At 41.4% G+C, this 14,705-nt stretch overlaps 1 protein-coding gene across 4 annotated transcripts in view; it reads right to left on the bottom strand.

Annotated features, from left to right (window-relative positions):
- BAZ2B (bromodomain adjacent to zinc finger domain 2B) overlaps positions 1 to 14,705 on the bottom strand; it is a 194,458-nt gene that overhangs the window by 118,815 nt on the left and 60,938 nt on the right. The gene's annotated exons all lie outside the window — the stretch shown is intronic.

Here is a 14,705-nt window from a genome sequence, read left to right on the forward strand (position 1 = left end):
TGAAACAATTAAAACAAAGCAAAACTACAATCAAATATTTCTCTCTCTGTTTGAAAAATGGATAGAAGAATTCCCCCCTCCCCTTTGCTACAGTAGTAAAATCTTTTAAAATTTAAATAAAGCTTAAATGTGTACCAGGAACAAAAAGGGGGGAGGAGAGAGAGAGAGACTGCCAACTTCTCAGAGAACAAGGAAGCTGTATCCTTTTACGACATAAAGATCCACAAATATGTCTTTCTTCAGAAAGCCTTTGTACAAATATAAACACCATGTGAAAGATCATATATGTGGGACATGTATCTTTCTGCAGAAACGGATTCATGAGCACAGTGGTACCTCTGGTTACGTACTTAATTAGTTCCAGAGGTCCGTTCTTAACCTGAAACTGTTCTTAACCTGAAGCACCACTTTAGCTAATGGGGCCTCCTGCTGCCGCTGCACGATTTCTGTTCTCATCCGGAAGCAAAGTTCTTAACCCGAGGTAATATTTCTGGGTTAGCGGAGCCTGTAACCTGAAGCGTATGTAACCTGAAGCGTATGTAACCCGAGGTACCACTGTATAATCAAATGAGGTAAACATCCTGAAGCGTGATTTAAAATAGAACCAACATGAAAATGAATATATAGAAAAATGTAAAACCATGGAGCTTAAGTGCTTCGAGTCTTCAGTGCCCAGGTAGGGTACTCACCCACATTACAACAAAAGGATTGCAAGTTGCTAATAAACTGTCCCAAATGTAGCACCACAGGTAGAAAGCAAATGCACACGGCAACCCATATCAGAGGCGCCTGTCCACATTATTATAATGTAATAAACCAATCAGTTTCAAGATCATGCAGAGTCAAAGAGTCACAGGTCTCACTGACTGGAACTTTTCAAAAGTGTCACTGGCAGTTGAAAGGGGAGTTGACCAGTATTACAACTAAAAAGTGCATCAGATGAAAAAGTTGTCAGATTTCCCAAGCAAACGCAGAGAATAGTACTAAACGTTAACTTCTGCACTGGATTCATTTAAAAGTGTTTAAGCGGTACTTAAGTCTTACACCGTCTTCAGTATAACCTTTAAGCACAAGCACTAAGCACCAGATTGCTCTATGGGAAGAGCTGTACAACTGGCATGCATCTTAACCGGCTTAACTGACTTGTGTAATATCATCACCATTGCGTTGTACAATCTTCACCAACCTCACTTATCATGGTAGAGACAGGGAAATGCAAACCTTATTGGTGTCACAACATTCTGAGATCACGGTTTTATTATGTGCCTCCCCCCGCCCCAGGAACATCCATGGAAAAAACCAGAAAAATAAGAGCCCTAAAATTTAAATATGTTATTATATATTGTTCCATATCTCCTTCAAATATTTCAATAAGTTGAATATTTGAGCAGGGCAGGATTGGTTTATTGAAGTGATAAGTCATACCCAGATTCGACCTACTGAAATCAATATCTGTTGATTTCAATGGACCTACTCTGAGTATGATCAAAGTTGAATATCACATATGTTGCTTATATGCAAAATATGTTTCTTTGTGTATGTGGGATGTGTGTATTTATTTGTGCTTTACATTGATATCCTACCCTTCCTTCTAAATCAGCCCTGGGTGGTGAACACTTCAGCAATAAGAATACAGTTTAAATAACATAAGGTAAAGGTAAAGGGACCCCTGATCATTACGTCCAGTCGTGACCGACTCTGGGGTTGCGGCGCTCATCTTGCTTTATTAGCCGAGGGAGCTGGTGTACAGCTTCAGGGTCATGTGGCCAGCATGACTAAGCTGCTTCTGGCGAACCAAAGCAGCGCAGGGAAACACCGTTTACCTTCCTGCCGGAGCGGTACCTATTTATCTACTTGCACTTTGACGTGCTTTCGAACTGCTAGGTTGGCAGGAGCAGGGACCGAACAACGGGAGCTCATCCCGTCGCGGGGATTCAAACCGCCGACCTTTTGTTCGGCAAATCCTAGGCTCTGTGGTTTAACCCACAGCGCCACCCGCGTCCCTCTTAAATAACATAGAAAACATCTAAAACTAATAAAATGCAGCATGAATATACAGAGTTGTAGTAGGAAAAATTACAAATTACAGATGAATGTACTGATAAACATTCATCTTCATCTTGGCCCTCACTGTTGGATGAAGGGAACTCCCAGTGTGGTTTCTATCAACTTCTTTAATGCATAAATCAGATCGGTACATAGGCAAGACACAGGTTACAAGGTGCAGCAGATGCGTAAGAGGTATGATACATGGCTAAATGCAAGCTAAGACGTCAATGAAGATGTTGAAGAACAGGGCAGACAAAACTCTTAATGTGGCAAGCAGCCAGTCTCCCGGCACTGGGCAAGCAAGTGGTTACTCCTTCAAGTGATTTGGGTCTGAAAGGTTGGTTTGCACCAGCTCTGGGGTCTTTGTGTCCTCAGAGGTGGTGTTGACACTGGTTCACTTTCTGATTTACTTAGTCACATCTCCCAAAGGAGGAGGCTCCTTACTGACAGGAAGGGGTGCCAGGGGTGGACCACAGCAGGAGGTGTTGGGCTTTTCCCCCCAGCCAGAACTCACCAGAACTCAGTTCCTGCACCTCTCAGGTGGGGGCCATTGCCATGATAAGAGAGCCTGGGTAAGTTCTGGCACCTCTCTTTAAAGGAGCAATAGCACTGGGGAGGTGTCTAATGCCACAAGGACTGAACACTCTTCTTCCAACCTGTTTGGTTTCCTCCCCTGGATTTTAGCTTTCTACGGCCCCCTCCCTCAGCCACGTCAAGGGGTTCCCCAGTCACCTCCCCCATCCCACTAGGATCCTCTCCAGGGTTACCCAGCTCCCACTCCCAGAGGTGCTCCCATTCTTCCTTAGAATCTGACCATCTCTTCCATGGCACCCCCATGGGACTCGTGCCAAAAACTGTCATCATTTGAAAGAAAGCATTTCCAAAGGTGGGGCAAGAACAGCAAGGTACCTGTATGTTTCTGATAGAGACGGGCAGGGACTCATTATGAATCAGTGCCTCCATAAAACATAACTTGGGAGTACAGAGCTTCTCTTTGGAGCTCCTTGTTCCTGGATTCAACCTGTTTTATTATATTTATATATCAGCTGCCCTTCTGAAGCATCCCAGGGTGGACTGTTTTACACACATAGGACTGTTTTACACACAAAAAATAAAATACTTAAAATCACAGAACTGAAAGCAATGACATGGCACAGGGGTTGCCAGTGTGGTGCCCATGGGCACACATGCACCCACAGAAGCTTTCATTGATGAAATCTCCCTGGTGATATTAGGCATGAAAGAAACTTTCTCTCATACAATGGTACCTCTGGATACGAACAAGATCCGTTCCGGAGCCCCGTTTGCATCCTGAAGTAAATGTAAGACGTGACTGCAGGTCGCCTTTCGCCGCTTCCACGCACGCGTGTGACGTCACTTTGAGCGTCTGCGCATGCGTGAGCGGCGAAACCCGTAAGTAACACGCTCCATTACTTCCGGGTCGCCGCGGAGCGCAACCCGAAAATATTCATCCTGAAGCTACTTCAACCCGAGGTATTGTACATTAGTCAACAGAACAGGTTGTGGGGATGTGTGCTTGGTTGTGGTTTGTATGCATGCGTGTGAAGCCCCCAGTTCACCCAGTTTGTATATGTGCCCACAGGTACAAAAAAAGTCTGTGGCACATGACATAAATATCAGCGCAGCTAGAACCCAGAGGAAACGTATATTCCCAAAGCCCGGGCAAACAAATAATAATAATAATCTATAATGGACATGTAAAAATTGAAAGCCAGGGGTGCGGGGGGATTTCAACCACACATCTCCAGGAATGAGGTTCCAAAGCTGAGGGAGGAGCTGTCACAAAGAAGACACTGTTGCAGATGTACAGCTGCCACATTCTTACAATGCTAATTCCTACACCTACCCAGTTCTGTTAGCACAGTAAGGCTGTGATTAAGGTTGGAGGAGAATTTTCACATTTTGAAGTAAACTGATCACACCTTCTGGGCTATTACATGAATCAGAATGAATTATATACATTCAGAGCTCAATACACTGAGATAAATAATAATATATTTAATGATAAGGTATGTATTTAAATAGGTTTTGGGGGTAAGGATTTAAGAAACATTTTCAGATTAATAGAACAATGGGGCAGGACAGACAGGAAGGAACACATGAAAAATTAAAATGGACTGGACTAGACTTAGACTGATCTGTACACATCAGGACTAATGTTTACTACCGACTTTGCTTCTATTTCCATGGTGAAGAGCCCTTACCTAATGAGTGCTCTTTATGATGCATAACTGCACAGCCAAATTATTTGCAAAATTATTCACCTCCTATAGGTGTTTTTATTCAAGGGACAATGACGAGTTCATTCTCACAAGAACTCCACCCTCTCCTGAAACCACACTGCACCCTCCTGTTTGCCTGCAGTAGATTTACTTATACGTTGTTGGGCTAGCAAAGCAAATCAGAAATGTATCCTTCATTGTTAATATGATTCAATCCAGTCAGTTTCAGAGACTGAAGTTTCGAAGCAACCTATCATAAAGCAGAACCTCGCGTTAAGACTCTACAGTGGCATCAGTCTCCCACCATAATGTGTTAAGAATGCATCCATGTTATTCAGTGCACACCAATGGCTATTTTGAAATATTAAGAGGATACTGCCACAAATTGTGTGGGCTTTTAAGCATGCAATCATTAAACCTAAATAATAATAAAACATCACAATGAAATTTCCGGCCAGAAGAAGGAACAAGCATGAAACAAGGAGGAGGTGGTGTTTATGAGGGAATGCACTTGAGAGGTGCCCTGTGGGCGGGGAGGTAATGCCCATGCTTGATGAAGCAACAGCTAACTCATTTTCAGGGGAAATAACCTGAAAAGCCAGTTTCTGTGGAGGTGCTGCTTCCATAGAGACACATCTGTATGCATTTACACCAAAATCTGTGCACATGACATAGTATGCACCCACTGAGACACAGTACTATCAAATGCTGTAAATATGTAGGCTTAGGCACAAGGACTGCTGCACCAGAGCAATGCCGCAAACTCTATTATCATTGTGCTGGCCCTGTGACGTGACCTATGACGATGAATAAGCACAACCAACTCAGGATGTTGTTGGTACAATATATGTCTTTGGCCACAATGACTCACATAGGCATCATAAGTCATCAAGTCCCTGCAAGCCCAACAAAATATGCTTGTGTTGGCGTTAAAGACACTTGTGCATAACATCTTAGTAATCCAAGTCTGGGCAGACATTATAGATTTTTGTATGTGTGCAATAAAGCTGCTATTATTAGGGGTGAGCATGTTCTTCCTCTCCTCCTGCTCACATCAGATTGGCACAGTTATGAGCCAAGTTATTATTCTTTAATGAAACAAATTAGCTTGTTTTCTAAGCCAATCTGTAGTCACCTCTCCCACACCAGTGCTCCCTGATCCCCATCTGCTAGCCCAACACCAGGTTTCCCAGGAGTAGGAGGCAAAGGTCAGTGATATTTTCCAAGAAGAGGTGCCAAAACTCACCATGAATGCCTCCCCTGTTCTCTTATAATGGCAATGACGCCCAACCGAGAGGTGCTGGAACTGAGTTCCATCAAGTTCTGGCTGAAGAAAAGCCCGGGCAATGGCAAACTTGAGGGTGGGGGGCTGAAGGGCACAGAGAAGTAACTCTGCCAGGTTATCTTGGAACATGAGGGAGTTGCTGCTGCATTCCTTCTGGGGATCTTTAAAGGTGATATGCAACCTTCCCCAACCTCGTTCTCTACAGATGTTGTTGGGACTACAACTCCCATGGCCAACTCCCTGACCACTGCTCCCTGATGGCTAGGGCTGATGGATGTTGGGAGTCCAAAAACACCTGGTTGGGCAAGGCTGCTCTAGAGGCTCCTGTCAGATCACAGGGGTCTCTGAGGCAATTATCCATCTCCTCATGGAAGCAAAGTTAATGGCAGCAGAATATGACTCTGCATACTCCAAGGAGCTGACAGGCTAAAGTGAGCACTCATCCAACACTCATCCCACCAGGAAATGGACCATCACTTTCTCAATGGGAAGGTGCCTAGAAGAGGCAGTAGAACATATCTCCATTATGATCTGTTTACTTTTCTGCTGGTCTAGCATCTCAGGTCAGTGGCTCAGTCTCTGCCAGATAGTAGGCCTTGGCATGTGCTGATTAGGCTGACCCTTGACACCAGCCTTGATTTAAAAGTACAGTCATACCTCGGGTTGAAGTAGCTTTGGGATGAATATTTTCGGGTTGCACTCCACGGCGACCCGGAAGTAACGGAGCGCGTTACTTCCGGGTTTCGCCGCTCGCGCATGTGCGGACGCTCAATATGACGTCACGCGCATGCGCGGAAGCGGCAAAACGTGGCCTGCACACACGCAGACGCGTCTTACGTTTACTTCAGGATGCGAACGGAGCTCCAGAATGAATCCCGTTCGTATCCAGAGGTACCACTGTATTTTTATTCTCATACGGAATATTGTTTCAAGCTTCAATACAGACAACTCCCCATTTGTGCGCGTTCAGCACATGCACAACCACTGACACATTTGCCGTTTTCGGTACCAGAAGAGGGTGGGGTAGAACGGGCCAAATGGGGCAGGCTGATGCACATGGTGCCTCAGAATGCAACCCCCATGTAACTAGGGAGTTGCCTGTATTGAATTATGATGATTTATTCCCAAAGAAACAGAGGCAATCCTTTCGGGAATGGTGCAGACAGAAGTACCCAGATGTCGGGGGGGGGGAATTATTCATGTATGCAACTACAGCAGGTTGGATTTTGCTAGCCCCAAAATGGCGAGTGAGTGAGGTCCCCAAAAAGGATTGGCAACTTAAAATGATAGAATATGCAGAACTAGCAGATCTAACAAATAAAATAAGAAAGCAAGAAGATGGAGTACATAAAGAGGACTGGGAATATTTGTGGAGAATTTGGAAAATAACTGTAAACAAGTGAAAACGCTAGCAGGATTGAGATAAATTCAACAATGTAAATAAAGGGAGAATAAGGGGAGAATTTAATTAAATGGATATATAAGAATATGCAGGAGTGGTGGGAAAATTAAAAGTACCAGGGAAGGGGAAGAAGGGAAGTTGTCAAATGTATTATTATAAGGGATGGCACTAATGGTTGAAAGGTATATTTGAATGTGGAAGTTGTAATTAGGAAAATCATAAATAAATATTTTTTAAAAAGAATTTTCTTTTTCCTGCAATCTATGGAAACTTCTATTAAGTTGGTTGGTGCTTAGTACTATTGCTCTGCTTCTGCACTCTGGTATTATGACTAATTGCTACGAACAATTAATTCAATTTTAACTAAATGCTAATTATTTGATATGTTTTATATTGACCTTTAATGTTTTCTCGAGAAGAAGGAACCTGAAAAAATAATAGCAACTTTCAGCTTTAGTGCCACCATGTGGAAGGCACTTTAAATTACTCCAGGTGGTAGCTGTCATGTTATTACTTAGGGTGTTGTTGTTGTTGCTGCTGCTGCTACTTTAGTACATTTATATCCTGTTTTCCTTCCATCATGTAATTCAAGGCAGTGTACATGATGCTTCCAGGAAGTCTCCTATTCATGCAGTGACCAGATTCAGACCTACTTAGCTTCAGCAAGCTGCATCATATGCCCTCAGACCATCCTTGGGGCAGCTGGACATTTGTGGCGGCACTGCATTCAACAGTGATCCACTGCATATGAATCCCATATTCTCAGCCACTGCATGAAATCTCAGCCACTGCATGAAGTTAATGCAGCTGCCAAATAGCACCCACAACAAATCAGCGACTCTTTTGTAACAGGCTACAGAAAATTGGACATTTTGCATTTTAAAAAAAATTAGTTACCCAATAAAAAAGCATTGATTTACCCTACGTCACTGTAAGTACTAGAATGCAATATTTGCACCTAAACAATGGGCTCGGAGGTGCCTACACTGAGAGGGGGGGTTGGGTTCCATGACAGAAGAAATGCAGGATATAAATGTAAGAAAATAAGCCTAGTGGTAACAAGGCAGTCCTCAATGGGTTTTATCCTGTATCCCTATCACAAATCTTCAGAGTTGGATTTGAACTGGGAGCTCAGGGAGCATAAGAAATACGCTACACCATTTCTCAAGTCCAGCTGCCTGTGCTTCTGCCTTCTTTCGCGCTTCAGAATCAAGACATGGCAGGATAAACAATTTAACATACGCTTCTAAAATTCCCACCCCCTATTTTCACTGCTTGCATTATTACTAGACCCAAAAGGAGCATTCAGATTTGTAGTTATAAATGTGGGCATTTATTTATTTTTTTGTTATTTTACTAGATATAAGGAAATTAAATTTCTATATCAGCTTTACACAAAGATGATAGAAAAAGATCATATCGTAATATTTGCTATTACAGTATATAGATTAATAAACCTCTGCTTGCTCAGACTGACAGCTTTCAGAAGGCTTATAGCCTAAATTTGCCCCCACAGTACATAAAAAAGAACTGAATTCACACTATCTCCCCTGTAATGCTAGTTAATTTGTACTGGATAGTGTATATTAAAATATTCATTAATATACAGCTCTTAAAAGCTTTAAGGACGGAAAAGGGGGGGGAATACTGACTCAGAAGCTTTGTGTTTTTTTCTCCTGTAAAATACATAAAAGACTGTGAAAAGCAGTAAATATATATCCTTTCATTTATCCATCAACAGAAAATAGACACGCAGCCTGTGAGAATACAATATTCATTTTGCTGCAGAAGAACAGACATTGCATAACAATGAGATTTGCTAATGAAATCAACCATCAACCTGGAATACATATGTATTAAACCAAGACCTCAGTGTCATTTTCTTTTTGCATCGTTTGTTCTTTCTCTGATTCCTCCTCCCGCCTTTCAGTATTTTGTCCTCCCTTCAGTTATCACGGCTTCAAATATAGCACTATTGTACGACAATGCGTAAATATTATAAAGCAAAGCTTTTTATTTTAACACTTTTCTCCTGTTAAATGTAGATGCCAACTGCATACGATCTATCAGCATTGTTAATGTACAATTGAAGGAAAAATCAATGGGTGCTAAGGAGACAAAGGAGGTTTATTTCTCTTGAAAACTGTTGGGAGTATTTCTCATCAAAACTGTTTGCCATTTAGACTGTGTAGATGTACAAACATTAACTCTTAATAACTAAAAGAGCATCTTTCTATACTAGTTTGAATGAGCCTTTTGTGTTCCCTAAAAATTACAAATGGCTATAGTGAGGAACTATAACATGCAATTACATTTTAATTCACTGATACACAACACAAGACTATAACCATCTTATTCAATGTTAGTAAAATAATCATAAAGATCCCATAATGCATGCAGTCTACAGCCTTTCTGCTGGGTGTATATGTAGCTGTGTATCTGAAAAATTAAAGAGTTCAAAAACGTTATTTTAAAATTATTTGCTTAAATTATTGATAAGCAACATTCTTGCGCAGATGTGAAAACAGCAGCTCTTTAAGAAGTGATTCATTTCAAATGCACAACAATGCATGTTTTAGTTTTACTGAAATATATTGCTAGAGTGCATAAACTGGGTTTAATTAACCTGCACACCTAAGGAAATTATTGGTACATCCTTCTGTTGATGTAATTAATCCTAATTCATGGCACCAATAATTTCAGAGATAGCTGTATGGCTACTAACTAAGGGAGTAACTCATCAAGCATTGCTGCTGCTGCTGTAGGACCCTAATTCATACTGACACAGCTTGTGTAGGAGCCAGCACAAAGACTGAAATTCATGGAGGAGCACTGGTTGGTAAACTGTAGCTGGGAACTAAAATGTCTCAGGTGTTGGCTGCCTTCATTTTTTCACTAGTCCCAATTCACACTTTAAGGCACTTCCACATTTTAAAAGCCACCCTGGTAGTGATAAACATGGGCTTGGTTGGAACGAATATCCATCTAAACCTTATTACTGTTTACAAGGTACAATTCATCGTATCTGTTATTTATTTTCTGACATTTCTATCCCATCTTTCTTCCATTATGGAACCAGTCCTAAGCCTGCTTTGCTTGAGCAAAGTGGTGCCCTCAGTCCGTACCCTGGGATCTAGTACAACCAATGGATAACGCTATTGACTCCACAACGTTTGCATCCTGGCATCTTATTCCTGAACACTTGTACTGTGGTATTAGCATAACATTACAGTCACTTACAATGGGGTGCAAAAGTTGCTTCCAGGGGTGCAGCCTAACCAACTGTACGCTTGCTTGTGGCAGCAAATTTTACGAATTAAGTTACAAGCCTGATATTTCCTATATTACAGAATATTAAACTAGTTCTGTGAACCTATGTGTTTGTTTTCTTGAACAGCAACCCCCCCAAAACCTGCACGTTAACCCTTAAAACTCCGCCTTTCTTCGGTCTTGGAAGGCAGGAGGAATTTGAGGTGAAATTCAAAAGCAGTCTGTCAGATAGCATATTGGTTGTTCAAAGTTTTGTTTTGTTGAAAAAACGTTTGGTGGAATCCATCCCACTCACAGAAGGGCTCTTGGCCCAGCAGAGGAGGAAAGGCCCCAACAACGCCATAAAATCAACTCCAGAGATTTGGGACAGGTGAAAGGTGGAATGGAGGGCTGAAAAGGGCAGGGAATATGCAAATATTACCTGCAGAAAGGATTTTTTTTTTACACATACTTACCATTCTTTTCGATTACAAGGGAGGATTCAGATTACCATCCTTTGCTGAGTACTCAGTGATTTTTCTTATCTTCAAGTCAATGCCCATGGTAGTGCAACACCAGGAAGGTCTGAATTGTGTTTTTTTGTTTTTGTTTTTTTGGAACAGCGCTGCACAGTCTGAGGAAGCACAAATGCTGAAGCTTTCTCAGGTTCCACAGGTCAGCAAACTAAAATATGAGCACACCTCAAAAAAGCACTCGCATCAAATTCCTTTAATGCAACCGTGCTTCCTCACACTTCATGCACTCGGAAGTCAATCTTGCATTCCTTAAGGGTCCAAAGTTCTTGCCAAAGTCACAAAGGGCTGGGGGAGTTCAAGGATTTTTAATGTCAGTTTCACTTCTGTCAATTTTTTTTTAAAAAAACTTTGCCCTTCACTCTCAAGCTTGAAGTTCAATGACAGCTGATAAGAGGCTTCCAAACATCTATTGTAATGGCAGGCCCTCCTAATGCTCATTGAAATGCAACACATTTCAGGAAGTGACATAAACGAGTAATCTGAGTCACCATTTCCAAATAATTTCCAGGCTTCTATTTTTCTCCCCCAAAGAAACCGGTTCAAACTACATTTACAAAGGAATGGTACACAGATAACAGTTAAATTGAATGGGCTCACATTCTGGAGTAAAAACTACAACCTCAAGAGTTTGAAAGAGAACAGATTTTAATGCAACAACCTTGACCCTGGAAAGCATGGGGTCACTTTCCTTAGTGATGAACTGTGATTGCTTTCTATAATTCTAACAATTGTCAAGTGGGATAAAGTGCAGCCCAGGAGGCTTATAGTTATGAAGGGCTTGCAATTTTAATTTTAACAATTATTTATTGCTCTGCAATATAGGTCAACCGTCCAATTGAACATCCTTTACATGACGTTATATGCTCTTAGGGCCAAATGCAACTCCCATTGGCACCAATACTTCCACCACAGATTAAAGTAAGCAGATGGGCCCTTAGAAAATACAAGAGTGATATCAGTTTAAAAGATTATTATTACCTGAAGAGAAGAAGATTCTAAATTACCTAGTTAGAGAATACTTAAAAATTACATGAACCCGATTTACACAAATGTTTGAGGAATTATTCACGTTTTTGTATAATACATTAATCTTTCACAAAGCTACAGGTTAAAATCTGAATTATGGATCATAGTTCAGTGCTATGAAGTGAGCTCAACATAATTTGAAGATGTTAAGATACAATCCTGAAACAAATTCCCTTTAAATGAATGGGACAACTCGGGAGCAGGTGTTTTGAAGCAAAGAGTAGTCCTGCAAGCAAACTCCTTTTTTAATTTGTTTAGAAAAATCTTTAGAAAATCTTTGTGTTCAGTTGTTCACAAAACCAAATTAGACCCTTTCTGAAAACAATCACAAGACTTCCATGCACAAGTGCATCCGTATATATAGTCTGCATTCATATTTTCCAGATGAAGAAGGCATCATCTTTTGTACACATAAAATAATTCCTAAGTGCTTTCCTGAATCAATTATGGAAACTACCATAAAGCAGTAACTCCATTAGGGGGTGTACCGGTATATACAGGATTAAACATTAGCAGTATTTAGTCTGATATTCTTGGTTTGGCATTTAGTTCTGATCTGGACTAATATAAGCCATTATAGTGTAACACACAGAGGATACCAAAGGATGACTAAAAGTTCTGAATGTGTTCACGGTACCATAATTTTCACCATCCCTGTTAGTCATAGACATTTTTATATTTGTACTCCTATATATTTTCTTTTCTTTTCTCTCCTATCCCACGGGTATTCAGGAGCAATGCTAGCTTTGGGGGATCTTGCCATCTCCTTTGTATATTTTTGTCCCTTTTTATTTTAATCACGAGACCAAGCTAAAGCACATTTCTAGTGCTCCCCCCTCTCCCCCTTCTCATTTAGAAATGCAAGCACACTTAAAAGCTGTCGCTTAAAACATTTAGGTAATAAAGCAGGCTTATGCTTCTTTTATAATGAAACAGCTCAATTTGTCCTGAATTATGATGACTACTATTTGTCTACTTTTAAGGAATAAAAAGCAGGGGACAATTTATTAAAGCAAGAACATAACTCCTGAACACTGGAAGGTCACAGCCTGTGAGTTGAGCTGCTAGCAAAAACATCTCTGATGCTCCAGAGCTGCCATTTTTCTTCCTTGACAAAGACTCCATCTGCCACAGAGCCATTTACAGCCTCAGAGTCAGAATATCAATGATTTCCAACCATTCTGCAAGTCTGCTTTCACCTTGACATCACCTCTGTAACACATCTAAAACAGATGATACATACACTTCCCTCTGCAAGCTCCACATCCATGCTTTATGCAGCTGATAGGCATTTAAGCCACTTCCCGATGAACCATTTTATATTCCCTGCCAAATTGGAGAATTTTAAATCTGGAACCATTTTCTGCTATTACATTTTCCCAACGTGCTTTAAGACAAGTTACCGTTACCTAACTTCAAAAAGTGGGGATGGGAATTATTTGAGCCCATCGGCAAATTTAGGGCATGTTTGCACAAAATTTGGAAGAAGCAGGCAAGGGGCTCTGTGTGCTGATCCAGTGTATGCCATCCTTAAAGGTACCATAACATTCTGCACAGACTGCACATATCCTTGGGTGATCTGTGCAGCAAACTGGAGAAATAGTGTGCCCATCAGTGAGTGCAGTTCACAAGGAAAAATACAAGAAGCCATGAACAGCACGTGATTGTTCCTCAGTTATATCTTTTCACATGTGTTTATTAAAAGAAAAAAAAGGATGGGAGGAAACATTCTGAAATTTTGAAGCTGCTTTGTGGTCTTTCTTGGTACATGTCTTACTTTAGTTTTTATCTAGATTCTGACAATGGAGGACTACCTTCTTCATTTTTAAGGGACTTCCTAGGTCATTTTGAAGGGTGTTGGCTTTTTAGTGGTTGAAATTTGGCCGTTGCACAGAGAAAATAACCGAGAAATCCCGAATTTCGGTGCAGCTGTGACTGGGCAGTAGTGTGTTCGTTCTACTGCAAAAAGTAGTGGCAAAGACACATCCATGCTCTTCCTAACTCAGGTTTAATTTCATGACAAAAATGTAAACAACGAAAAACTGCGCTGCCAATTCAAATACAAATAAAACATGTCATTAGAATATCCATGGTGCAAGGCGAGGGTATTGTGGTTGAGAAAGCATGGGTTATTTTAGCCCTGCAAAGTAAACTAGTGTTGTTGTTGGGGGGGGCAGGGGGCACATTATAAGGCACCTCCACTCTTGTTATCCAGTCTCTTGGTGCTGGGATACTTTGGGAGAAATGCAGTTGGAGGCAGGCTTGTTTGAGGTCTGGGACGAGTCTTGTTAGAACAAATTTATAAACACAAACAAAAAAAAGCAGCCAGTCCCTGGCATTGCCCCCCCCCAGTCGGCTTAGCCCTCTGAGGTCTGGCTGTCCCACCTCCTCTGCATAGGCCTGGTTGGGGGAACTGTTGGTTGTAGCAGCAATGGGGGGAATAGGGGGGGTTAGTTGCTTTTGCACCCATGGGGAAAATAGGGAGATTCTTAGGAGTATGGTAGGTTGTTGCTGGTGGTATCACCACTTAAATAGCCATAGTTATGGCAAAGGCTTCAATCTGTTTTGCTCAAAAAACCTGAAAAGTGTAGTCTTTATGAAGTATAAGCAATAGAATCATAGAGTTGGAAGAGACCACAAGGGCCATCGAGTCCAACCCCCTGCCAAGCAGGAAACACCATCAGAGCACTCCTGACATATGGTTGTCAAGCCTCTGCTTAAAGACCTCCATAGCAGGAGACTCCACCACACTCCTTGGCAGCAAATTCCACAGTCGAACAGCTCTTACTGTCAGGAAGTTCTTCCTAATGTTTAGGTGGAATCTTCTTTTTTGTAGTTTGGATCCATTGCTCCGTGTCCGCTTCTCTGGAGCAGCAGAAAACAACCTTTCTCCCTCCTCTATGTGACATCCTTTT

This window comes from Podarcis vaucheri, assembly GCF_965113315.1.
Source record: "Podarcis vaucheri genome assembly, chromosome: 1".
NCBI classification, from domain to species: domain Eukaryota; kingdom Metazoa; phylum Chordata; class Lepidosauria; order Squamata; family Lacertidae; genus Podarcis; species Podarcis vaucheri.